The sequence below is a fragment of the Marmota marmota genome, unplaced genomic scaffold, assembly GCF_001458135.2.
Source record: "Marmota marmota marmota unplaced genomic scaffold, marMar, whole genome shotgun sequence".
In the NCBI taxonomy this organism is placed as follows: Eukaryota; Metazoa; Chordata; class Mammalia; order Rodentia; family Sciuridae; genus Marmota; species Marmota marmota.
Genome location: NW_025999969.1, coordinates 10,100,063 through 10,122,218, shown reverse-complemented (window position 1 = coordinate 10,122,218; position 22,156 = coordinate 10,100,063). Strand labels below are relative to the sequence as shown.

General features: G+C 40.6%; 1 pseudogene; it reads right to left on the bottom strand.

The window, feature by feature from the left end:
* The window catches only part of LOC107154285, a 28,165-nt pseudogene extending 10,168 nt beyond the window's left edge, over positions 1-17,997 (bottom strand).
* Between the last annotated feature and the right edge of the window lie 4,159 nt (positions 17,998-22,156).

Sequence of the window (22,156 nt, the reverse complement as noted above, 5' to 3'; positions counted from 1 at the left end):
ATAATGTTTTACTGTAATGATCTGGCTTTTAAATAGCTTTCTGGATTATTGTGTAATCTTGCAGATGGAGTTGGGCTGTCAAAGGTAAAGTAAGTGGAAGAAATTTGTAGGTGTGGGTCTGTTTTAAAGGTTTGTGTCTGTCAGTTCTCATTTTGGTGATCATCTCTTATCTGTCTGGTTTTTTGTTTTGTTTTGTCTGTTTTTGGCCCTTTAAGATATGGGCCATTCTGCATGGTAGTCTCTTGAGTAAAGAGATCTTGGCTGCATGGGCCACCTATAGGTATAAACCTGTCTAAGAGAAAGACAATTTTCTATAACACAATCTGGCCTAAGTGATTAAACTGGTTAAACAAACCTCTGTTATTTAGGGTATAACAATACAGTTAAATGTTATATCTTGAATATATGTGACTAGGTATATGGATGCATCTGAGAACTATATCTGTCTAAGCCTTGTCTAAGTATTATGTAAAAGTTTATAAAAGTTTAAGTAAGTTTACATGCAAGATAACCAATAAGTGCTGTTTTTTATTTATTGGATCTGACATAGAAAGGCCACACTGTCATTTAAAGACATGCCTTATATCTGTTTGCTTTAAGTAAGTCAATTTCTGATCATTAGCATTGTTTCCTAAATGTATAAGAGATTTAAGGCTATCTTTTGATTTTTGCTAACCCATGCACACCTGTGATTATTGTTATCGTACATTATGGATTCTAACCTGTACTTTTAAAGTTAAACTTAGTTAAATATAAAGCTTAGGAGAGCACTTTGTCAAGCTGGTATTCTTCAAACTAAAATTATCTGTAGCAATAGTCTCAGATTTGTATGATGTTGAGAGTCACAGCCAAAGGGGCCCCAGCAAACTTCCAGCTGCCAGCTGATTGGCTCCTCTGCGGGGATGCTCATTGGGCTGTTTCCCTGCCCTTTCAGACTACAGAGCTGCTCATTGGGGGACTCTTTGGGCTCCGCCCATGAGACCCAGCCAATCGGCCTCAAGAGCAGGAGGAGGGGGGGGGGGGTTGATAGGCTTGTGGGAAGCCGGTGGTGGCAGTTGGGCTCTAAGGGAATTCCTGAAGAGCTGTGTGGTTGTGTGTGTGTGTGTGTGTGTTCTAAAAATAAAGTTCGTTTCTGCTTGATAAGTAGCTCGTGTATTGTGCCCAGCCGGACTGCGACAGCATAGAAATAAAATATTTGATTGGTATTTTTTCACATCATTTGATGTTATAGCTGGATAAAGTATCCTGTTGCCAATAAGTTATATATACAATTTTGTGTTACTCTTCACAATGGAATTAGAATTTAAATGTATTTTTTTTTTTTAGAGGAAGAGGTTGACAACCTCCATCCATTTTTTTTTTTAGTTTTAGTTGGACACAATACCTTTTATTTATTTATTTATTTTTATGTGGTGCTGAGGATTGAACCCAGGGCCTCGCATGTGCTAGGCGAGCGCTGAGCCACAACCCCAGGCCCCCAATTTAAATGTATTTTTGGAAGATAATAAGGAGACCCTGATCTGTTTAAATGTGACATTGTAAAACATAAAAGCATTTTGCCACTTATTCCACAGAAAGAAGTTAAAAGCTCTCTTAGCCTTTGTTTGATTCATGTTTTAGATGTAATGTTGTATTGTGTTATTTGGGAAGAGCTCTGCCTTACCTGAGGTAAGGCTTTGCTTCTCCCCTTACTCCATGTTAAAATGGCTCCAAAATAGGCTAGACTTGAGCTCATTTAGTTTTGTGTTTAAAAGATCAAATTTTGTTGTAAAGATTACTGTGATCTCAAAATAAAGAGGGGATATAATATGTAACTAAGCAAAGATTTATGATCATAAAAAAACAGTTAAATATTGACTCTTAGACCAGAATTCTAGACCAGTGCCTCAAATAAACTCAAATATTAAAATTTGAGGTGATTTACACCCAAAATCCATGCAATAAAATTGTAAAATATGAATAGAAGTAGAAAGACAGAAAGAAAAAAATGGAGGTACAAATATGTTAATCATTTCAACCCACAGAATTGCTATGGTTCAACTCAACTTCCTCCAAGGCTCAAAAAACACCAGAATCAAGTGTACAGTTTGATTATTAGAAAAGATGATTCAGAATGTGCATTGCTTTTCCTAAGATAAATTGTAACAAAGTTTTCATGAAGACAATGAGTGATGTGGTGATAGTGTGGACGGATGTCATCAATATTTGTGCAAAAATGCAGAAGGAAGTTCCTCATGGCTATTTTAGCAACTTTGATAAAAGCTATAGGGAAAATATTAAGATGAAGCTCTGTTAAGGTGATTCTGTGAGGCATTGTATTAACATGATTGCATACAGAGACTTCAGATAGTCTCATTTGAACAAATAATTGAATTATATTACCCAGGTGGACATAAGATTTAAGCAAAATCACAACAGACCCATGGCCGGGAGCCTTTATTATGTTACTTTAAACACTCTGTAAATATACTGTTTTTACAAATAACAGCATTATTGAAATATTCACCTACCATAAAATTTCCCTTTTGGCATATACAAAGTCAGTGAATTTATAATATCTTTAGAATAGTTAAACCATAATCACTATCTAGTTTCAGAATATTTTCATCACCCCTAAAGAAACCCTGAATCCATTAGCAGGCAATCCCTATCTCAACCCCCTTCAGGTCCCTGGCAAGCATTAATCTACTTTCTGTCTCTAGATTTATCTATTCTGGACATTTCATATATTTGGAATCAAACAAGATATGATCTTTATTGTGACTGACTTATTTTACTTAGCATATTTTCAGCATATGTCTATGTTGTAACATGTACCCTACCTCATTCTTTTTATTACCAAATAATATTTCATTGTGTGAATTTGCCATATTTTGTTTATTTAGTCATCAGTTGATGGACATTTGAAGTTTTCCCACTTTTTGGTTATTATGAATAGTGCCAGAATGACCATTCGTGTACAGATTTTTGTGTAGTCCTAGGTTTTAATTAATTTTTTTGGTACAAAAGATCGAATCTAGGGATGCTTAACCACTGAGCCACATCCCCAGCACTTTTTTTTTTTTCTTTTGAGACAGGGTCTTGCTAAGTTGCTTACAGTTTCACTAAATTGCTGAGGTTAACTTTGAAATCACAATTCTCCTGTCTCAGCCTCATGAGCTACAGGGATTACAGGCATGCACCACCACATCGGCTTCAATTTCCTTCAATATAAATACCTTGAAGTGGAATTACTGGGCTGTAGGGTTATTCCAGCTAGCATTTTTGTAATTGCTAGATTTTTCCAAAGTGGCTGCACATTTTATAATTCTAATAGCAAAGTACAAGGATTCCAGTTTTCCCCACCCTTGTCAATCTGTTCTGTCTTTTCTTTCTTTCCTTCCTTCCTTCCTTCCTTCCTTCCTTCCTTCCCTCCTTCCTTCCTTCCTTCCTTCCCTCCCTCCTTCCTCTCTTCCCTCCCTCCCTTTCATTTGTAGTTCTGGGTATCAAACCCAGGGGCTCATACATTCTATGTAAGTACTCTTTTTATTGTTGAGCTATAAGAATTCCTATTTTTTTGGACAATAAAAAGAAAATTATTCAATTTAGAAATGGACAGGGCTAATGTTGCTCAGTGGTAGAGTGCTTTCCCAGCATGCAGCTCAGGAGGCTAAGGCAGGAGGATCACAGGTGTGCGCTACCACACTTGGCTTTTCATGTGCTTTTTGTCTATTGGTATATTTTATTGAGAGAAATATACATTCAAATTCTCTGTATTAAGTAATTAATTTTTATATGCTAGAAATTGAACTCAGTGCCTCATAAACGCTGGTCTTTCATTGTTTTTTTCCCGCCACAGTGGTACTGGGGATTGATTTCAGGAGCACTCTTCCACTGACCTACATCCCCAGCCATTTTCACTTTTTATTTTGAGACAGGCTCTTGCTAAATGGCTGAGTGTTGAAATCGTGACCCTCTTGCCTCAGCTTCCTGAGTTTCCAGGACTGCAGGCATGCATCACAATGACTAGCTAGTTCTATATTCTTGGGGTATTTTTGTATGATTTTGGTATCAGGTTAATATTGCTTCATAGAAAGAAGTTGAGGAGTATTCAGGCTCCTATTTTGAGGAAAAATTTGTAAAGAATTGGTATTAATTGTTCGTAAAGTTTGTACAATTGATCAGGGAAGTCATTTGGCAAGGATTTCTCTTTGGAAAATTTTGATAACTAAATTGATTCCTTTTATAAATCTGTTTAAAATTTTCTTTTCCTTCTTCTTCTTCCTCCTCCTTCTTTTTTATAGAATCTCATTTTATTGCCCTGGGTGAGCTCCAACTTGCCATTACCCGTCTCAACCTTCCAAGTAGCTGGGATTACAGGCATGCACTACCATGCCCAGCTGTATTTTCGTCAGTTTTTATAGTTTGTCTTTCTAGTAAGGTACTTATTTTATTGAGTTATCTAATTTGTTGTCATATAATTATTTATAGCATTAATCTTCATAATTATATATTATTCCCTTCCTTTATACATACATTAGTAAAACTTTGTACAATATCCCATGATGTGGCTATATTATTATCTATCCCATTCTAATTTTGCTGAATAGCTTTGGAACTTTAGATTCCTCCCTTCCTTTTTTTTCCCCTTTATAAATGATGTTGAAATGACCAACATTTTCTGTTTCAGTTTCTGTATTGGGTAGTAGTTAGAAGAAATGGCTTTGGAATGCCACCCTGCTCCCTCACTTTACCCAGCTGTGACCTTGGACAAGCTTTCATATTTGGGTTTCTTTATCTGTGATGGGGGAAATGATAATCCTTTCCTATGTACCCAGGTTATGTTATTATTGGGATTGTTTTGTATCATTGAGATACTTGGGGCGGAGCATGTGAACATTCTAAGAACATTTGACACGCAAAACAATATTTTCTACTAACCATTTGTCTAAGGAAAAGGAAAAATTATATATGGAAGTATTTATTTCTGAAGCTCTTGGATAGGTTTTTGAGGAACTTGATGGTTTGGTTATTTTTTATATCTCAACTTCACTAGGTTATGTCCTTAGTTATTCAATCAAACACTAAACTAGGTTTTGCTATGAAAGCATTTTGTATATGTGATTCAATTATATAATATCCTTTTTTAAATAGGGGAGATTATGCTAGATAATCTGGATGGGCCTGATTGAATCATTTGAAAGGGCTTAGGAGCAGAGTCCAGGATTCCTTGAAGAAGAAATTGCAGCTAAGTACAGTGGCGTACTCCTGTAATCTCAGTGGCTCAGGAGGCTGAGGCAGGAGGATCGCCAAGTTCAAAGCCAGGCTCAGCAACTTAGTGAGACCCTAAACAATTCAGCAAGACCCTGTCTCTGAATAAAATATAAAAAAGAGCTGGGGATGCCGCTCATTGGTTAAGCACCTTTGGGGTCAATCCCCATTACCAAAGGGGGGAAAAAGAAAAAAGAAGGAGAAGAAGAAGAAGAAGAAGAAATTTTAGTCTGCTTTTCCTTGGAACTTGTCCTGCAAATTTCAGAGTTGCCAAGCCAGCCCCCATAATCTTGCAGACCAATTCCTTGCAGTAAATCTCTTAATATTTAGCCCAGACCAATTCTGCTTACTCTTAAAAGGAGGACTACATTAACTAGAAAGTTAAAATTTTAAAACCCCCTTCTTTGACATTTATTAAGGATATGGCTAACCTATTCAATCTTTTTTAGTGGTCACTACCTGCTGGTTACTGTCCTAGTTGCTGGGGTATAGAAGTGGCCAAACAAAGCTTTTGCCTTCATAGAGGTTACATGTCAACAGTAATGTGTACTGACCACTTACTACTATATACAAATAGTCTGGTACTTTTTTTTTCCCCTTCCTTTTTTTTTTTTTGTACCAGGGATTGAACTCAGGGGCACTCGACCACTGAGCCACATCCCCAGCCCTATTTATTTAGAGACACCTCGCTTTTGCTGAGGTTGACTTTGAATTTGCGATTCTTCTGTCCCAGCCTCCAGAGCCGCTGGGATTACAGGCATGCGCCACTGTGCCCAGCTAGTAAGGTACTTTGGAAACCCCAAAAAGCTATTCAGCATCTCTTGAAGGAATAATCTTAGGGTCTTGAGTCTTTTTAAAATGCAGGTATACAGACAGCCTTGACCTAAGATGATTTGATGTGATTTTTAAAACAGTGCAAAAATGATATACATTCAGCAGAAACTTTAATTTTCTGAATTTTGAATATGGATTTTCCTGGGCTAGCAGTATGCAGTATGACATTCTTTCATGAAGCTGGGCAGAGGCAGTGAACCACAGCCCCCAGACAGCCGGGTGATCACAATGGAAACAACCATTGCTCTAAGGCTACTATTGCTAAGCTGTTGTTTCAGCATGTTAGGTACATTAAATGCATTTTCAATTTATGATATTTTCAATTAACAATGGATTTATGGAGACATCACTTAGGTCAAGAAACATCTGTATTTGAAAACTGAAATTAAGGTTATAATTTTATTTAAAGGTAGCCTAAAGAAATCACATTTACCTAAATTATACAAAGAATTTTAGTAACATCCAAAGAGGTTTCACTTTGATCATCTTTGCTGGTAATAGGAGCCATGTAAGTGTATTCAGGGAGCATAGTGACAATGAGCATGTGGAAATAGCAAGATGTTTTTGGTTTTCTCCACCCTAAAGCCATGTTCACTTTCATTTTGTAGTGGCAGCTGTTGTGCCATTTGCAGAACCTCGAGCTGTTTGGACTCTGCTTCCTAGACTGGATTAAGTTACAGGTGGAGGCGTGTTTTGGATTGACTCACTTTTGAAATTCACTTTTGCACTCCCACACTGCACCTGGACATCAGTGTTGCCTTAATTTACCAATTCTAATAAGGCATCTTTGCTTTCAGAAAAAAAAAAAAACTGAAGAAGAGCTAATGGCTCTTTGTTTTTATGATCATAAGGAAGCAACAGTCTTTTTAGCAAATAGAAGATAACAGCTCCTGGCTCTCTTGAGATACTGACTCATGGTTTCTAGTGCAGGAGACTATCTACCTACGTCAGTGTGGCAATCAGGTGCCAGTCTGACCTACCATCCTTTCACTGAGCAATTCTGTTTGTGTGGCCAGGAGCCCAAAGAAACTCAGTAGACCACCTGTAGCCTGGGCTTGCTCTGCATTTGCTCTAGAAGTCAAAGCTGCCAGCTCTGAAAATAGGTCACGAGTGACTGGCAGTCCCTGAGCCGCTCACAGGAAGTAGTACAAAGGTCAGGGGAAGTTTTTAACGACTATTCAGGAGGCCAGTGAATGACAGGTTTTTGAGTTGCTTCTCTGCTTGGCATCTGAAACAGACACTTGAAGAATCTGCCTCATAGATAGAAGAACAGGGGTGCAGATATGAGCCTGATGTCTCAGCTCCATGAAGAGCTGCCTGTGCTCTGCTGTGCAAGAAGCCCATCTCCCTATAGGGGAATCATCTTGCAGGACTCAAGGGATGATCATGAAGCATTAACTTTAGAAACCCAGTGTAGTGCCAGGCACAACGGTGCATGCCTGTAATCCCAGCAACTCAGGAGGCTGAGGCAGGAGGATTGCAAGTTCAAAGTCAGCCTCAGCAATTGAGTGAGGTCCTAAGCAACTTAGTGAAACCCTTTCTCTAAATAAAAAATAAAAAGGGCTGGAGATGTGACTCAGTGGTTAAAACTCCTGGGTTTAATCCTGGGGTACCAAAGAAAATAAACGAAACTCAGTGTAGTGATCCTAAGAGGAGAGTCAGGATAGGGATGAACAAACTTTGAATTAACTCTAACAGGGAGATGTTGGGATCCTATGAGAAGTCAGACATGTTTCTATTGATACACATTTTTATGGATCATTGTTACTAAAGTCCATACCTTATGCTCAAGAATGTCACGGACAGAATTGTCATAGTACAAAAAGTTAGGGCATAGTCACAATCTTAACATTTTTTACTTGTCTTATTGGCCAGCAACACAATTTCCAAACCAGCTTTATCCTGGGGACTATGAAGCTCCAAATAATAATCAATGTCTCCCCCTGTACAAAGTCAGGCTGCCATAGAACAGAGGAGAGTGAACTTTCTCTGTAAGGGGCCAGACAGTAAATGTTTTGGCTATCTGGGCTATTTGTCCTCTTGTGACTCCTCAACTCTGCCATTGTAACATTGACAATATGTAAATGCATGAGCCAGGCTGTGTTCCAGTAGAACTCGGTTTAGAAAACTAGTGCATTTGTGGGGTGCCTCAGTGGTATGCCAAGTACTAACCAGGCATGTGTGAGGCCCAGAATTGATCCACAGCACCAGAAAACAATAAAAAGAAAAACTATGCACCTAGCTTTGACTTGGGGCCACAGAGATTTTTAACATGGGCTCTAGAGCCAGGTTCAAATCCTGACTCTATTTACTTGCTAACTGTGTGAACTTGGTTATCTTTTCTATGATTTTAGTCTTTTCACCTGTAAACTGATACTAGTACTCATCCCACAGTGTTGATAAAAAATGTAAAATGAGTTACATTTGTGTAAGTACTGAATGCCTAACAGATACTAAATACTGTAATAGGTAATTAAACATCCTACGAACTGCATGATACTATTCTGACTAAATTAAGAAATAAATACCTGGGAAAAAAAGAAGTAGAAGACTTGGACTCAGTTTCCCCATTTTTAGCACAACTGCTCTTTTCTTATCAGAAGTCAAATCACTACATTGAAACACAAAGACATTCTCTATAACAGCTGAAGTGCCAGGCATTGGATCCAAAAAACATAATTTAAAGAACTGCTTGTATTTCTCTTGTCCCCATCCACACGAAGAAGAGTTACTATGAGCAGCAGTGTGCTGGAGCAGATTGTATGTGCTCATTGGAGCTGATCACTCAATTTTCAGGGAATGTATGAACCACTAGTCAAACTGTTGGTGGCTTGAAATTGTCTGTGGTGGGACTATTTACATTATGAAATTGGCAGGTGCTATGAATCAGGGCTTTTTATCTATTGGAGAGCCAGTTTTCCAGTACACAGTTGTGAACAGTGTTGCACTCCTCCAGTAGGGCACTATATCCTAAAATAACAAGTTCATAAATAATATTCAGTGGCATGTGACCCACCAGGCCCTAGGACATAATGGCCTCAGAGGCAGATCAGGCCCGTGGGTTTTGCTTCATGTCGGAGGCAAACAAACAAAAAATGCTTTGTTTAGCTACAGAAATGTGCCAGTGGATTCCAAGTTCTAGACATCTGACTTTTAGCCCTGTAACCTGTTCCAGCACACACACACACACACACACACACTCACTCATACATATGCACATGCACACAAACACACTCACAGATATGCTCAAATAATGACCTGTGGAGTTCAAGCTAAATAGGCACAGAATGGCTTAGGAGGCACTAAAAGAGAGACAGAGTTTGTTGGACAAACATCATAATCAAAGTACCTTTTTTTTTTTATAGTGTTTGAATCAAACCCAGAGCCTTGTGCATGCTAGACAAACGCTCTATCACTGAGTTGCGTCCCCAGCCCTCAAAGTAATTTTAATGGCCACTTCTTTTCTAGGAAAAGCAGTGAATGCTGTGGTTGTTTTCTTTTGCAGTACTAGGGGTTAAACCGAGGGATGCACTACCACTGAGCTATATCCCTCAGCCATTTTTTTTTTTTTTTTTTTTTTTGTATTTTGAGGCAGAGTCTCACTAAATTGCAAGGCTGGCATTTAACTTGTGGTCCTCTTACCTCAAACTCCGGAGTAGCTGGCACTGTGCCTGGCTTGTTTTTCTCCCTTATTAAGGTGAAGTCTTCCTCATCTAAATGTGTGTCTTCTGAGTTTTTGTGGAAGCAGCAGGTGGAATATAAAAGACTCAGAGGACTCGGGAAAATCAGTTCCTCTTGTAAAACTCAATTTTCTTCTTTATTAAATGAGAATCATTCTATCACTTGTCTGCCATATTGGAAGTGAAGCTCAAAGACAATTTGTTATTCATTAACTCGGCAGACTTGGTGTTGAGTGTGATGTACTGAGTTTTCTGAAGGGGTGGAGGTCCAGAGGTGGGTGAGGAAAGTTCTTGTTCAGGAGGAAGTTAGAGTCTGGGTACTTAAACAAACAATTCAAAGAATTTGGATGCCAGAGGATGATTGTTATGACTTCATTTGGTCATGATAGTCAACAGTTTGGCTCTAGACATGAGTTGCTTGGGTTTAAATCCTGGCTATGCTGTTCACTAGCTCTGTGACCTCGAATGGGTTATTTAGCCTATCTTCCTATTCTATCAAATGGGATTTTAAGCTTTCTTCAGTTTTTTACCATAAAAAGAGTTAATAATAGTATCTATTTCTTTGGATTGTCATAAAGATTAAATGAGATAATATGTGAAAGTATCTAGAGCCTTAGAAACAAAACAAACAACAAAAAAGAATAAGATATAGACTAATGGAGACACAAATGCGAACTAGATACTTAGGCAAGGCTGTAAATGCAGCAAAAAAGATATTCAGAGAAGTGCTTCTTAATTTTAACCTAGGAGTCAGGGAGGGCATTTGGAGGAGATGATGCTTGAGATTACAAATTCACTCACTTATGTGCTAGTTCATATCAGACAACAAACATTGCTTTATCTCGTGCTGGGCATACAGCAGTAAGCCACACTGACTGACTTAGTCTTTTTAGTAGAGCACCAAGAAATGATTTGGGAAGGGGGGAAGTTTTATGTGCCCTTTCCCATAATTCCAAAAGTCCTTCTCTCATATACAAAAATGGATAACCAATATATTTTTCTTTTCCTTGAGGTATTGGGAATTAAACCCAGAGCTTCATACACGTTAGGCAAGCACTCTACCACTGAGTTACATCCCTTGCTGTTTTTATTTTATTTTGAGACAGAGTCTCACTAAGTTGCCAAAGTTGACCTCAAACTTGTGATCTTCCAGCTGCTGGGATTACAGGTGTGTATTGCCCTGCCTGGTGGACAACTGATACTTTTTCAATCCTACATGAAGTGGACAACTGATACTTTTTCAATCCTACAGGAAAACACAGTCTTAAGCCCTTCTAGAAAAATGCTAGAGCTGCAATTGGTTCCCATCTTCAGAGTTTCCAGTATCATGAGAGAGACAGTTTTTTTTTTTTTAATTCAAACACTATAAAAAAAGGCACTTAGCCAATGAGCCACATCACCAGACTGCCCCTACCCCTTTACTTAGAGACAGAGTCTCACTGAGTTGCTTAGGGCTTCACTAGGTTGCTGAGGCTGGCTTTGAACTTGAGATCCTCCTGCCTCAGCCTCCCTAGTCTCTAGGATTACAGGTGCAGGCCACTGTGCCCAGCTTGAGAGAGACGGGTTTAAAAAGAGTATATACATAAGCACATAGATAACTCAAATTGTGATAATGGTTATAAAGAAAAAAGGAAGTCATAAGAAAATAAAGGGAAAATGAGTGGTCAGGCAAGGCCTTTTTCAAGAACTTATGCTTATGTATTGGAGTCAAGAGCTGAGTTTATACGAGTTAGCCAGGCCAGGAGAAAAGGGAAGGAAGAGAAAGAACAGGTTGTGCAAAAATTTTGAGGCAGGGGACAGCTTGTTGTGTTGGAGGAACTGAGAGAAAGCCTTGTGGTTGGGATGAGGTAAGGTGGGGAGGGGATCTGCAGTGAGAGGATGGTGAGGTGGAGGAGTTCCAGCAAAGGGGAGTGGCAGGCAGGCCGCATCCTACACTGGGCCTTTAGGCCAAAGAAGTTCACATTTTATTCTCAGTGAAGTGGGAAGTGGTTGAAAGCTGCCATCAGGAGCTACACTGCAAGTCATGCACAGCAATACTGTGCTGTTTTGTGAGAATGGATGGAAGGGACAAAGGTAGGGGAATCACTTGGGGTAAATGCAGTATAGTCCCAGATGTTATGGACGTGGCTTGCATTATTTTGGAGGTAATGGAGATGAAGAGATGTGTAAGGATTTGAAATGGACTTGGTATTGAATTGGATGTGGGTGACGAAGGAGAGGAAGGTATGAAGAATGACTTCTGAAGGAAGTAGAATCCTGTAAAAGAGACACCTGCACTCCCATGTTATTGCAGCACAATTCACAATAGCCAATATATGGAATCAGTCAATGTGTCCATCAATGGAGAAAAGGATAAAGATAATGGGGTATATAATAGAATATTATTCAACCATAAAAAGAATGAAATCCTATAATTTGTAGCAACATGAATGGAACAAAAGGCCATCATTTTAAGTGAAATAAGCCAGGCACAGGAAGACAAATACTGTATATTCTTATTTATAGAAACTAAAAAGTCAATCTCATAGAAGAGGAAATTAAAATAGGGTCACTAGAAACTAGGAAGGGAAGGAAGAAAGAGGATTAGATAAGAAGTACCAAAATAAGGTTATTTGGGGAATTAGTTCTAGTGTTCTGTGGCACAGTAGGTTGGCTATAGTCTATAACAATTTATGATATATTTCAAAATAACCAAAAGAGTCCAAAGTTTGCCAGCACAGTGACATGGTAGGTATCTGAGGAGACATTATACATATATTGAATTATTGTACTGTACCTTATCGATATGTAGAAATTAAAAAAATAAAGTAGCCTTTAAGTAACCTTAAAAAAAAAAAAGAATGCCTCCCAGGTTTTGGGTTTGAGTACTGAGCAGTTGGATGGCTGAAAATATCATTGCTAAGGTCAGGAAGCCTGGGAGAGGAGCTGGTTGGGGAAGAAGGGAAGAGGTGATTTTGGCATAAGTGCCTTTAAGAGATGCTATAAGATCCCCTGTGGAAATGGTAGGCATGTATGACCCAGGGAGTCTGAAAAGATGCCTGGGCCTGAAGCAACTTAGTTCAGTTCCTAATGTTCGGGCAGATGATAGCTATAACTGTGATGTCACTTGGGGGAGAACATGTGAATCAGAACTCTTATCTTTTTGGGGGGCCCTTGATACTCTGTGTGTGCATGTGTGTATGCTTGTGTGTGTGTGTGTGTGTGTGTGTGTGTGTGTGTGTCTGGTGTGAGGGACAGAACTCAGGGCCTCATGCATTCCTGGCAAGTACTCTACCACTGAACTACATCTCCAGCCCTCCCAGATATCTTTGAGAAGGGGACAAAAGCTCCTACTCTTCCTTTTTAAAATATTTACTTTCAAGTTTAAGGAATTTATAAACCCCCTGCTACCCATCCACAACTTTAAAAAAGCCTGTAGATGTCAAATTAAAAAATAAAACATAAAGCAGACTGGTGAAGGGGCACCTGCCTATAATCCCAGTGGTTCAGAAGGCTGAGGAAGAAGGATCACAAGTTTGAAGCCAGCCTCAGCAATTTAGTGACGCCTTAAGCAACTTAGGAAGATCCTGTCTCAAAATAAAAAAATAAAGAGAGCTGAGGATGTGGCTCAGTGGTTAAGGGCCCCTGGATTCAATCCCTGCTAACAAAACAAAACAAAACAAAAAACAAACAAACAACAACAACAACAACAACAAAACAGGGTTATGGTGTATTTCAGTGGCAAAATGCATTCTTAGCATGTGCCAGAGTCCGGGTTCCATCTCCAGCAAAAAAACCAAAAACTTCTGTGGAGAGAAGAATGGATGGTGGATCAAGCTCTGGGCAATAGCAACTTTTAGAGGTAGGATAGAAGAAGCATCCACAACAGGTTGAGGGGTGGACAAAGAAAGAGAAGAGGTAAGAATTACAAAAAAGAGTCCATCATCAAATGGAAGAAAAAGTGTTTCAAGAAGGGAATATAGCTGGGTGCGGTGGCACATGCCTGTAATCCCAGCAACTCGGGAGGCTGAGGCAGAAGGGTTGCTTCAAAGCCAGCCTCAGCAGATTAGTGAGACATTTAGCAACTCAGTGAGACTCTGTCTCTAAATAAAATATAAAAAAAGGGCTGGGGATGTGGCTCAGTGGTAAAGTGCCCCTGGGTTCAATCCCTGCTACAAAAAAAAAAAAAAAAAAAAAAATTCTTCCAGAAAGATAGAAAACCAAGGTCCACAAAGTGCCCACTGGAGTTGGCCATGGTGGTAATCACTGGAAGGCCAAGTAGTGTATTTGTGGAGGGTCAACTCTGCAGGAGGGAGCTTTGCTCCTCAAGAGCAAGAAGAGAGGACATTGGATACTGATGTGGAATGATGTGTAAATTTGTGGGAGGGTTAGCATTTTCCTAGTGAAATAAGAGGTAAAGAGATGGGGGTGAAGGGCTAAATAAGGATAGAAGTTTTGAGGATGGAGAAATACTTTTTGTGTAAATTCAGAAAGCTCTGACTTTACACAAAAAGTATTTCTTCATCCTCAAAACTTCTATCCTTACCAGTAGGACTGTTACCTATTTGGGATTGTAGTTACTAGATGAATCTCTTTATGTTGTCCAGTCTGGTCTTCAGCTCCTGGGTCAGGGGGTCCTCCTGTTTCAATCTCTCCAATAGCTGGGACTATAGGCACATACCATCTCACTCAGCCTGGGCTAGGTCTTGAAGAGTAGCATCAGAAGACAGAAGGGCTGCACCCAGCATGATCAGGGTGCAGGGTCCAGAATCCTTGAGAGGTTGTTTGGAGGTTCTAGCAGGGGAGCGCAGCTACTCGTATACCCTTGACTGAAGAACGGTCCTCCTCTATCGGGGAAGGTCGTCCTCTTCCACTGAGCGAGCAGCTTCGGGAGGGACGCACAAGGAGCGGTGAGGGAGGAAGAGGACACCCGCCTAGCCATCCAGATCAGTAGAATCAACACTGGCGATCAATGGGGTGACAGATGTCGCAGCCAGATAGCCCTCACATCCAGGGTCCAGAATCCTGATGGGTTTGAGTATCAGTACACCTTTCATAACTTTCAAGACTTCTCCACCTCTTCCCTTCCTCCTGTTTTGGACTCCCCCGCCCCCTCCCCCGCCCCACACTCCCTTTTTGTTGATCCTTTTTCGTTTGCTTATAAATATGCTCAAGTCTTTCAGTATCTCCTTCAAAGTCAGTGGCCAGGTACTTTTTACTCCATACCCAAAATATCTACAGCAGGATACTTTAAAATATTCAACAGCTCTTTTCTCTCTCCTTCCTTCCTTCCTTCCAACTCAGGGGCATTCTACCACTAAACCACATCCCCTATTTTTTATTTTTTTATTTTATTTTATTTAGAGACAGGGTGTCACTGAATTGCTTAGTGCCTTGCCATTGCTGAGGCTGGCTTTGAACGCTCAATCTTCCTGCCTCAGCCTCCCACGCTGCTGGGATTACAGGCGTGTGCCACGTTGCCTGGCTCTTATTTTGTATTTTTGAGATAGAGTCTTGCTAAGCTTTAGAGGCTTAACTGCTCTTTTTCTTATTTCCTTGTCCTTGTATGCATTGCCTCACTTTGGAAAGTTTGGCTACACCTTGAAGTTGGGCTCTTCATGGTGTTTTATTTGTTTGTTTGTCATTTGCAGTACTGAGGATTAAACCCAGGGCTGTGCACATGCTAGGTAAGCACTTTAACACTGAGCTACATCCCTGCCTCCTCCCCGCTTTGACCCAGGACCTTGCTGAGTTGCCCAGGCTGTCTCAAACTTGAGATATTCCTTTCTAAGCCTCCACAGTAGCTGAGATTACAGGCATGTGCCACTCTCCTGGCTCTTCCTAGTCTTTTAAAAGCCTAAATGCATTGCCAGATTTGTGCTGGGCAGGTTGGATGTACACACTGCATTCAGAAACTTAGGGAACCTCTAGGTAGCTCACTCTGGAGGCCAGATGGAAGATGACTTCTTCCAAAGGAGACTCTTTTTTGTGTGTTCCAGGGATTGAACCCAAGGGCATTTTACCACTGAATTATATCTCCAGTCCTCTTTATTTTTTATATTTGGGGTACTGGAGATTGAACCCAGAGTTGCTTTACATTGAATTACACGCTTGGCCTTTTTTATTTTTTATTTAAGATGGGATTTCACTAAGTTGCTTAGGGCCTCACTAAGCTGCTAAAGCTAGCCTCCAACTTGTGATCCTCCTGCCTGAGCCTCCGGAGTTGCTGAGATTACAGGCTTGCACCACTGCCCCTGGCCTGAAAGAAATTCTTAGGAAGCTGCTACAACTGTGCAACGTAAAAATGATGACTACCAGTGAGAAGGGAGGAAGGAATTTGAGGCTTATAAATGAGGTGAAATAGATAGGACTTGATGATTAATCAGGGATGACTCACGCATTCCTGACTTTCTAAGTCTGATGACTGTGTGATGCTGGTGCCAACAGTTGAGGGAGGAGCCGGAATGAAGGAAGAGGATGAGTTCTGCTCTGGACACACCATGTTTGGGGTGTCCCTGTGAGTTTAGATAGAGCTGCTTGTCAGGCAGTTGGATATTTGATTCTAAATTTTGTGGAAGAGGTCTGGGTTAGAGATTGCTGATTTGGCAGTTGAAAGCACGAGGGTGGAGTTGAGCCCTCAGAAATGAGTGGAGTGAGAAGAGCTATGGGTTTAGAGCAGAGACCTGCATTTAAGATTTGCAATTGGTGGCACTTAGGATGCCACTGAAGGAAGCAGTGAGCTTAGTTATTGAGATGTGACAATTGGGAGTATGCAATCTTCTGGAAATGAAGGTAGTACAAATATTCCAGAAGCTGAGAGCATCCAAGGTGTCCCACATAGCAGAGATGCAGAGAGGACTGAGGAATGCCTGACAAGTTTGAGAACCTGAAGCCCTGGGTTACTCTTGCTTGAGCAGGATGAAGAAGGATGTGAATGGGGAGGGGAGAAGTCAGATTGCTAAGTGCTGAGAAGCGAGGAAGTGGAGGCCAGCAGGGGAGACCACATGAAAGGGAGAGAAGCGCTTGGCATTTAATCAGAGAGGGTATTCTGATTGGCCGGTTGGCTTGATAGTTTTGCTTTTAGGACTGGGAAAGATATGAGGGGGAAACAACTTAGAGCTAAAGGAATTGGGGAAGGTTCAGAGGAGGTTTTTCTGGCCCCACCCTACCCAGACTGCTTTCTTTTTTACCGTTTGCCTAACACGTCCACACCCCTTATCTCATGTAATCATTTCTACACCTTGAGGTTTGAAACAAACTGTGAGCTGAGGAGTTGGTAATACACAGCTGTGGATCATTTCGGCTCAGTGGCAGTCTATACCACCATTGAGAGGAAATGCCACAAAATTCTCCAGGCCTTCTATTAGGTGTCATCATGGACTTGACACAGTGATTGTCTTAAATGAGATGTCACCCTGAGCTGTGGACCCGTGGGGGCAGTCCCCAATAAGTGTTCAGGCTGAAAGCTCCTTGCACCTGGTGAGGTGTTCCCAAGTGTGGAAAATAGAGGCTGCACGCAGGTGGTTCCTTCTTCTAAGATGCTCAATCATCTAAGAGTTCTGTTAGCCGCAAGGTGGAATAAGAACTGTGATGACCAGGCGTCAAGGGCGCGGGCTAGATAAACACAGGGCAGGAAGATGGCGGGAGCTATAGGCAGCAGGTGGCTTAGCGCGCTCCCTGCTCCTTTCCCCGCGGCGAAAACCAAACCCGCGATTTGAACATCCGGCCTGGGCCCTACCAAGAGATAAATCTTCTGCGGAGGGAAGCATTCAATTTTCATTCAGCGTTAAGATTCCTTCCCCTCGGAGGAAGAGGGTAGGTGCAGGAGATTTCTCGTGCTCCTCCTGTTCTGCCCGAGGCAAGGACGCAGAGCCCTGATGCAATTCTAATTATAGTATTTGGTTGGTTTATTTGAGAGGAGGAGACCTAAAGGAATGAGAGACCTGGATTTGGAGCTAGCACCTGGTTTCCTCTTCACCACTTCTAGCTCAAGCTTCCTCCTTTGACCTTGACTCAGGGCAAGTCTGCACTAGTCACTGGGCCTCAGTTTCTCTGTTCGTAAATGGGGATTTGGCCTGTGGTCTTGCCTCTGCACGGCCGGGATGGCGAATTCCACTCCATCCCGCCAGAAGGAGCCGCCCTGCTTTATCCATCCTCACCCGAAACCCAACTTTTTGCGAATACCTTTTTCTAAGCCGTTCTCCCCTAGGTAGGTTTGCGGCCGAAGATGATGTGGTGGGCGGGGTAGAGCCATCGCCCCGCACCCNCAGCGTGGCGAGTGAGTGTCCCCAGCGAGCGGGGAGCGGGCCGGGTGGGTGGTGGCGATGGGGAAGGCTGGAGCAGGCCAATGATATTGTCGGGGTGGCGGGTGCCAGGTGAGTTTACGGGCTGTCTCTTCGAGCCGGAATTGGGCATCCCTTGTAAGGGAAGGTGTGTGTGATGGGGAGGGGGCGCTAAGACTCCGGAATCTAGGACAGGTGAGGCGAGGAAGAAGGGTCCACGTGGTGGGTGCGATGGCCTGGTGTGGACCCGCCGCTTGCGAGGAGGGCAAGTGTGCGAGGACGCCGGGGCGCGGGATGGTGATCCAGGGCCTCTAGAAAGTCCGGGAGATGGCGTGGTCGAAGATGGAGTGTTGGCAGGGCTCTTGATGGGTTTGTGCGGGTGCTGACTATAGGAATCCAAGTTCGTCTTCACCCGCGGATTAGTAGAGTCTCTTCCTTATACCGCATTGTATAAACTAATCCCCAGAGAGGAAAAACGACGACTTTGTTAAGGCCTCCCTTTCCTACTCTGGTAGTATGGACTAGAAAAGCCCAGAGCCATTTACTTTAGTACTTTCCTGGCCATTCTGTGGCATTTCTTTCCCATTTTCTTCAAAGGGTCAGATTCTGGTGGAAGCATGCCTCTGGGTTTTGGGGGGCGGACTGGGGGTGATTTTAGAGTCGGGGAATGGGATTGGGAATTGACAGTAACTCAGTTCGGGGCTTCCCAGTTTGGAAAGCTCTGGTGACAGGTGTTTATTGTTTCCTCTTCCCATAGATTTGTCAGAAACATCCTAGGATCTTGGTGTCTGGACATAGGAGGTATGAATCATTCTTGTAATTAACCACTTCTAATCATCAGTGTCTTAGAGCTATATTTAGTGGTTATATTAGTGCAAAATGAATGGGTATGGAGTTGTAAACCTAGAAACGGAAACCTGTGTTCCTCTACACATGATTCTGAACTAAATGAGTAGAGCATACTTGAGTATGTAATGGCTATTTTAGATCTATGAGGCAGGAAGTTAGAATTTAAGAAATTTAAGAAATGCACTGTCTTCAAAAGAGTTTTTTGCTAAAATTAAGGTGTTCTGTAATTCTTTTGAAGGGCGAGTACATAATTAAAAGTGCTGTGCTTTCTCCCTTGGTTAAAACTCAGGTTCTTTGTTAAGGCACATGCATTAATTTTGTTCTGGTGGCTTATATGTTGCTTTGCTGAATAGGCTACAGTTGCTAGAATACGTGTGTGGGTATACCATATTGGTTTAATCCCACACCTGAACCCAGGGCATCATGTTTCAAATGCTTTGTTACTAAGCTACAGCCTTAGCCCTTTTAAATATCTTATTTTGAAGCAGGGTCTCACTCTGTATGTCTTGAACTTGTGATTCTTTCGCCTCAGCCTCCGGAGTCCCTGGGATTACAGGCATGTGACACCAAACCTAGCTTCAACAACCTCTTTTTAAAGGCACATAGTTCCTGGAAGTTCTTTGAAACAGTAAACCTATTATTAATGATTGTTGTAGAAGATACTTTTTTTTCTCCTTTTTGAGTTATAAAGAAAAGAGGTTTATTTTGGCTCATGGTTCTGTTCTAAGGTTAAGGGGCTGTATCTAGTTTTGTTGGGGGAGTCCTGAGTTGGCACATGTGTCATGTAATATGTTGAAAGATAAGGTGTCAGAATGTAACTTTAAATTTTTTTTTTGGCATTATATACCATTAGGTCAGGCAGAGAGAAAATTAAATAGTTAAGCGAGGTTTTTAAACATTCTTAGAACAGTACTGCCTGTTTTTGGTCAGGGGAATGGGCAGGAAGTGATACTATTTGATTGCTTCAGTTAAGTAGTATAATAAAAAATTAAATAGTTTATTTTGAAAATAACGTCAGGCTTCAAGTTGATGCAGTGCTTTGTTGTAGGAGGACTGATTTCTTTGTCCAGACCAGCCAGTAAGCTTTATTTAGATAACTTATGGTAATTAATTTTTTTTTTTTAAGAGAGAGAGAGAGGGAGAAAATTTTTTAATATTTATTTCTTAGTTTTCGGTGGACACAACATCTTTGTTTGTATGTGGTGCTGAGGATCGAACCTGGGCCGCACGCATGCTACCGCTTGAGCCACATCCCCAGCCCTGGTAATTAAAATTTTAATTTACAAGTTTTTTTTTTTTTTTTTAAGTTGTTGATGGCTTTTTATTTTTATTTATTTATATGTGGTGCTAAGGATCGAATCTAATGCCTCACAATGCTAGACAAGCGCTCTACTCACTGAGCCACAACCCCAGCCCCTACAAGTGGTTTTAAATAGAGTAAATTCCTGTATGGGTAGGAAAATAGTAATAGTGATTAGAACAAATTATGTATTTCTGAATGTCTTAACAGTATTTTCTAATGAGCTATATGATCTTGCTTTTCAGATATTAGAGCTAAAATACTTAAGTTGGTTTAGTTAGCTCTTAATAGATTTAGATATTGTCCCTTTCCTGTCATTTTTTTAATGTATTGATTCTTATGTGGCTAAGAACTATCCACATAATCTGTAGCAGATTTTAGTAGAAAGAGCATGGACTTGTGAATCAGACCTGACTTTGATTTCTTATTTTTTTTAAGTCTAACTTTGACTAGTGCTAATAGTTATTGAGTGAGGTTATTGTGCATAGGTTCTGAAAAAAAAATCACTTAACATGAATTTTCTCACTTAATAAATCCTATTATCCAGATGAGGAAACGGAGGCTCAGCAATGTTGTTACCCAATTATGTACAGCTAACTTGATTAAACCTAGAAATAAAAACTTCTAGGACATAGACAGTAATATAGAACTTATATTCTGGCTGTCTTTGAATCCCTTAGACCATAAGTTGCTTATTTCTTTTTTTTAAGTTCATGTAAAAAGAGCCTGTTATTATAATTTGCTTGAAAGCAGAAGACTGTCCAAGTGAAGATACCATGTAAAAGAGAAATGATGTTTATATAATAAGTGACATTAAAGATGAATTCTAATATATCTATTAAGGAAAATGAACCATAGGGCTGGGAATGTGGCTCAGTGGTAGAGCATTTACCTAGCATGTGTAAGGCCCTGGATTCAATCCCCAACACTGCAGCAAAACAAAACAAAACAAAAACAATAACCCTAAAAAGCTTTTAAAACCAGTAGATGGCATTTTCTCTTTAATGCTCTTTCATGTGTTGTTACCAGCCTTCCTCCTATCTAACTGATTTTTATTCATCTTTTTTGATGATAGTCTCTTCCTCAGGGAAATCCTTCTTGAACTTGCAGATTTTTTTTCTTTATCTTTTTTTTTTTAATTTTACTTTTATGTCCTAGGGATTGAACCCATAGGCACTTAACAACTGAGTCACATTTTCAGTGTGCCCCCCTGAACATTTGTTAAAAAAAAAAAAAATTTTTTTTTTTTTAAAGACAAGGTCTAACTGAGTTGCTTAGGGCCTTGCTAAATTGCTGAAGCTGACTTTGAACTTGAAATCCTCCTGCCTCAGTCTCTTGAGCTATTAGGATTACAGTTGTGCATCATGGCACCTGGATTTTTCTTTTCTTTTTTTGATGCAGTACTTGGGATTGATCCTAGGGGTGCTGTACCACTGATCAATACTGTACCCTTAGTCCCTGTGTGTTTATGTTTTTTTGAGACAGAGTCTTCCGAAGTTGTTGAGGCTGGCCTCTTAATTTGTGATCCTCCTGCCTCATCCTCCCAAGTGGCTGGGATTAAATCTAGCCAAACTTCTAGATTTTAATGGGTCTTTTTATACACCACTAAGGCCAACTGCTCTTCTCATTCCACTCATCTGTTCAGTGTCTGTTATCTCCACTGGCTTGTAAATTTGATAAAGCATGAATTGAAACTTTTGTTCAACAATATGATCCTTAGCATCTGGCAAAATGCCTGACATAGGATAGACATTCAATAAGTATTTGAAAATAAGTGACATCCTGAGTAATAGCCAGGAAATAAAATGACTTACCAAAAACTAGATAAAAATAAAATAGCATGATTATAAGAAGTCAGTACCCATGAATAACAAGTTCAATATAGCCATATATGTAGTCAAGAAATGCAATTGAGAAAAATTTATATGGCTGAAAATGAAGGCAAAAATAATGATTCAATGCTAGTGAGATTATGGTAAGCA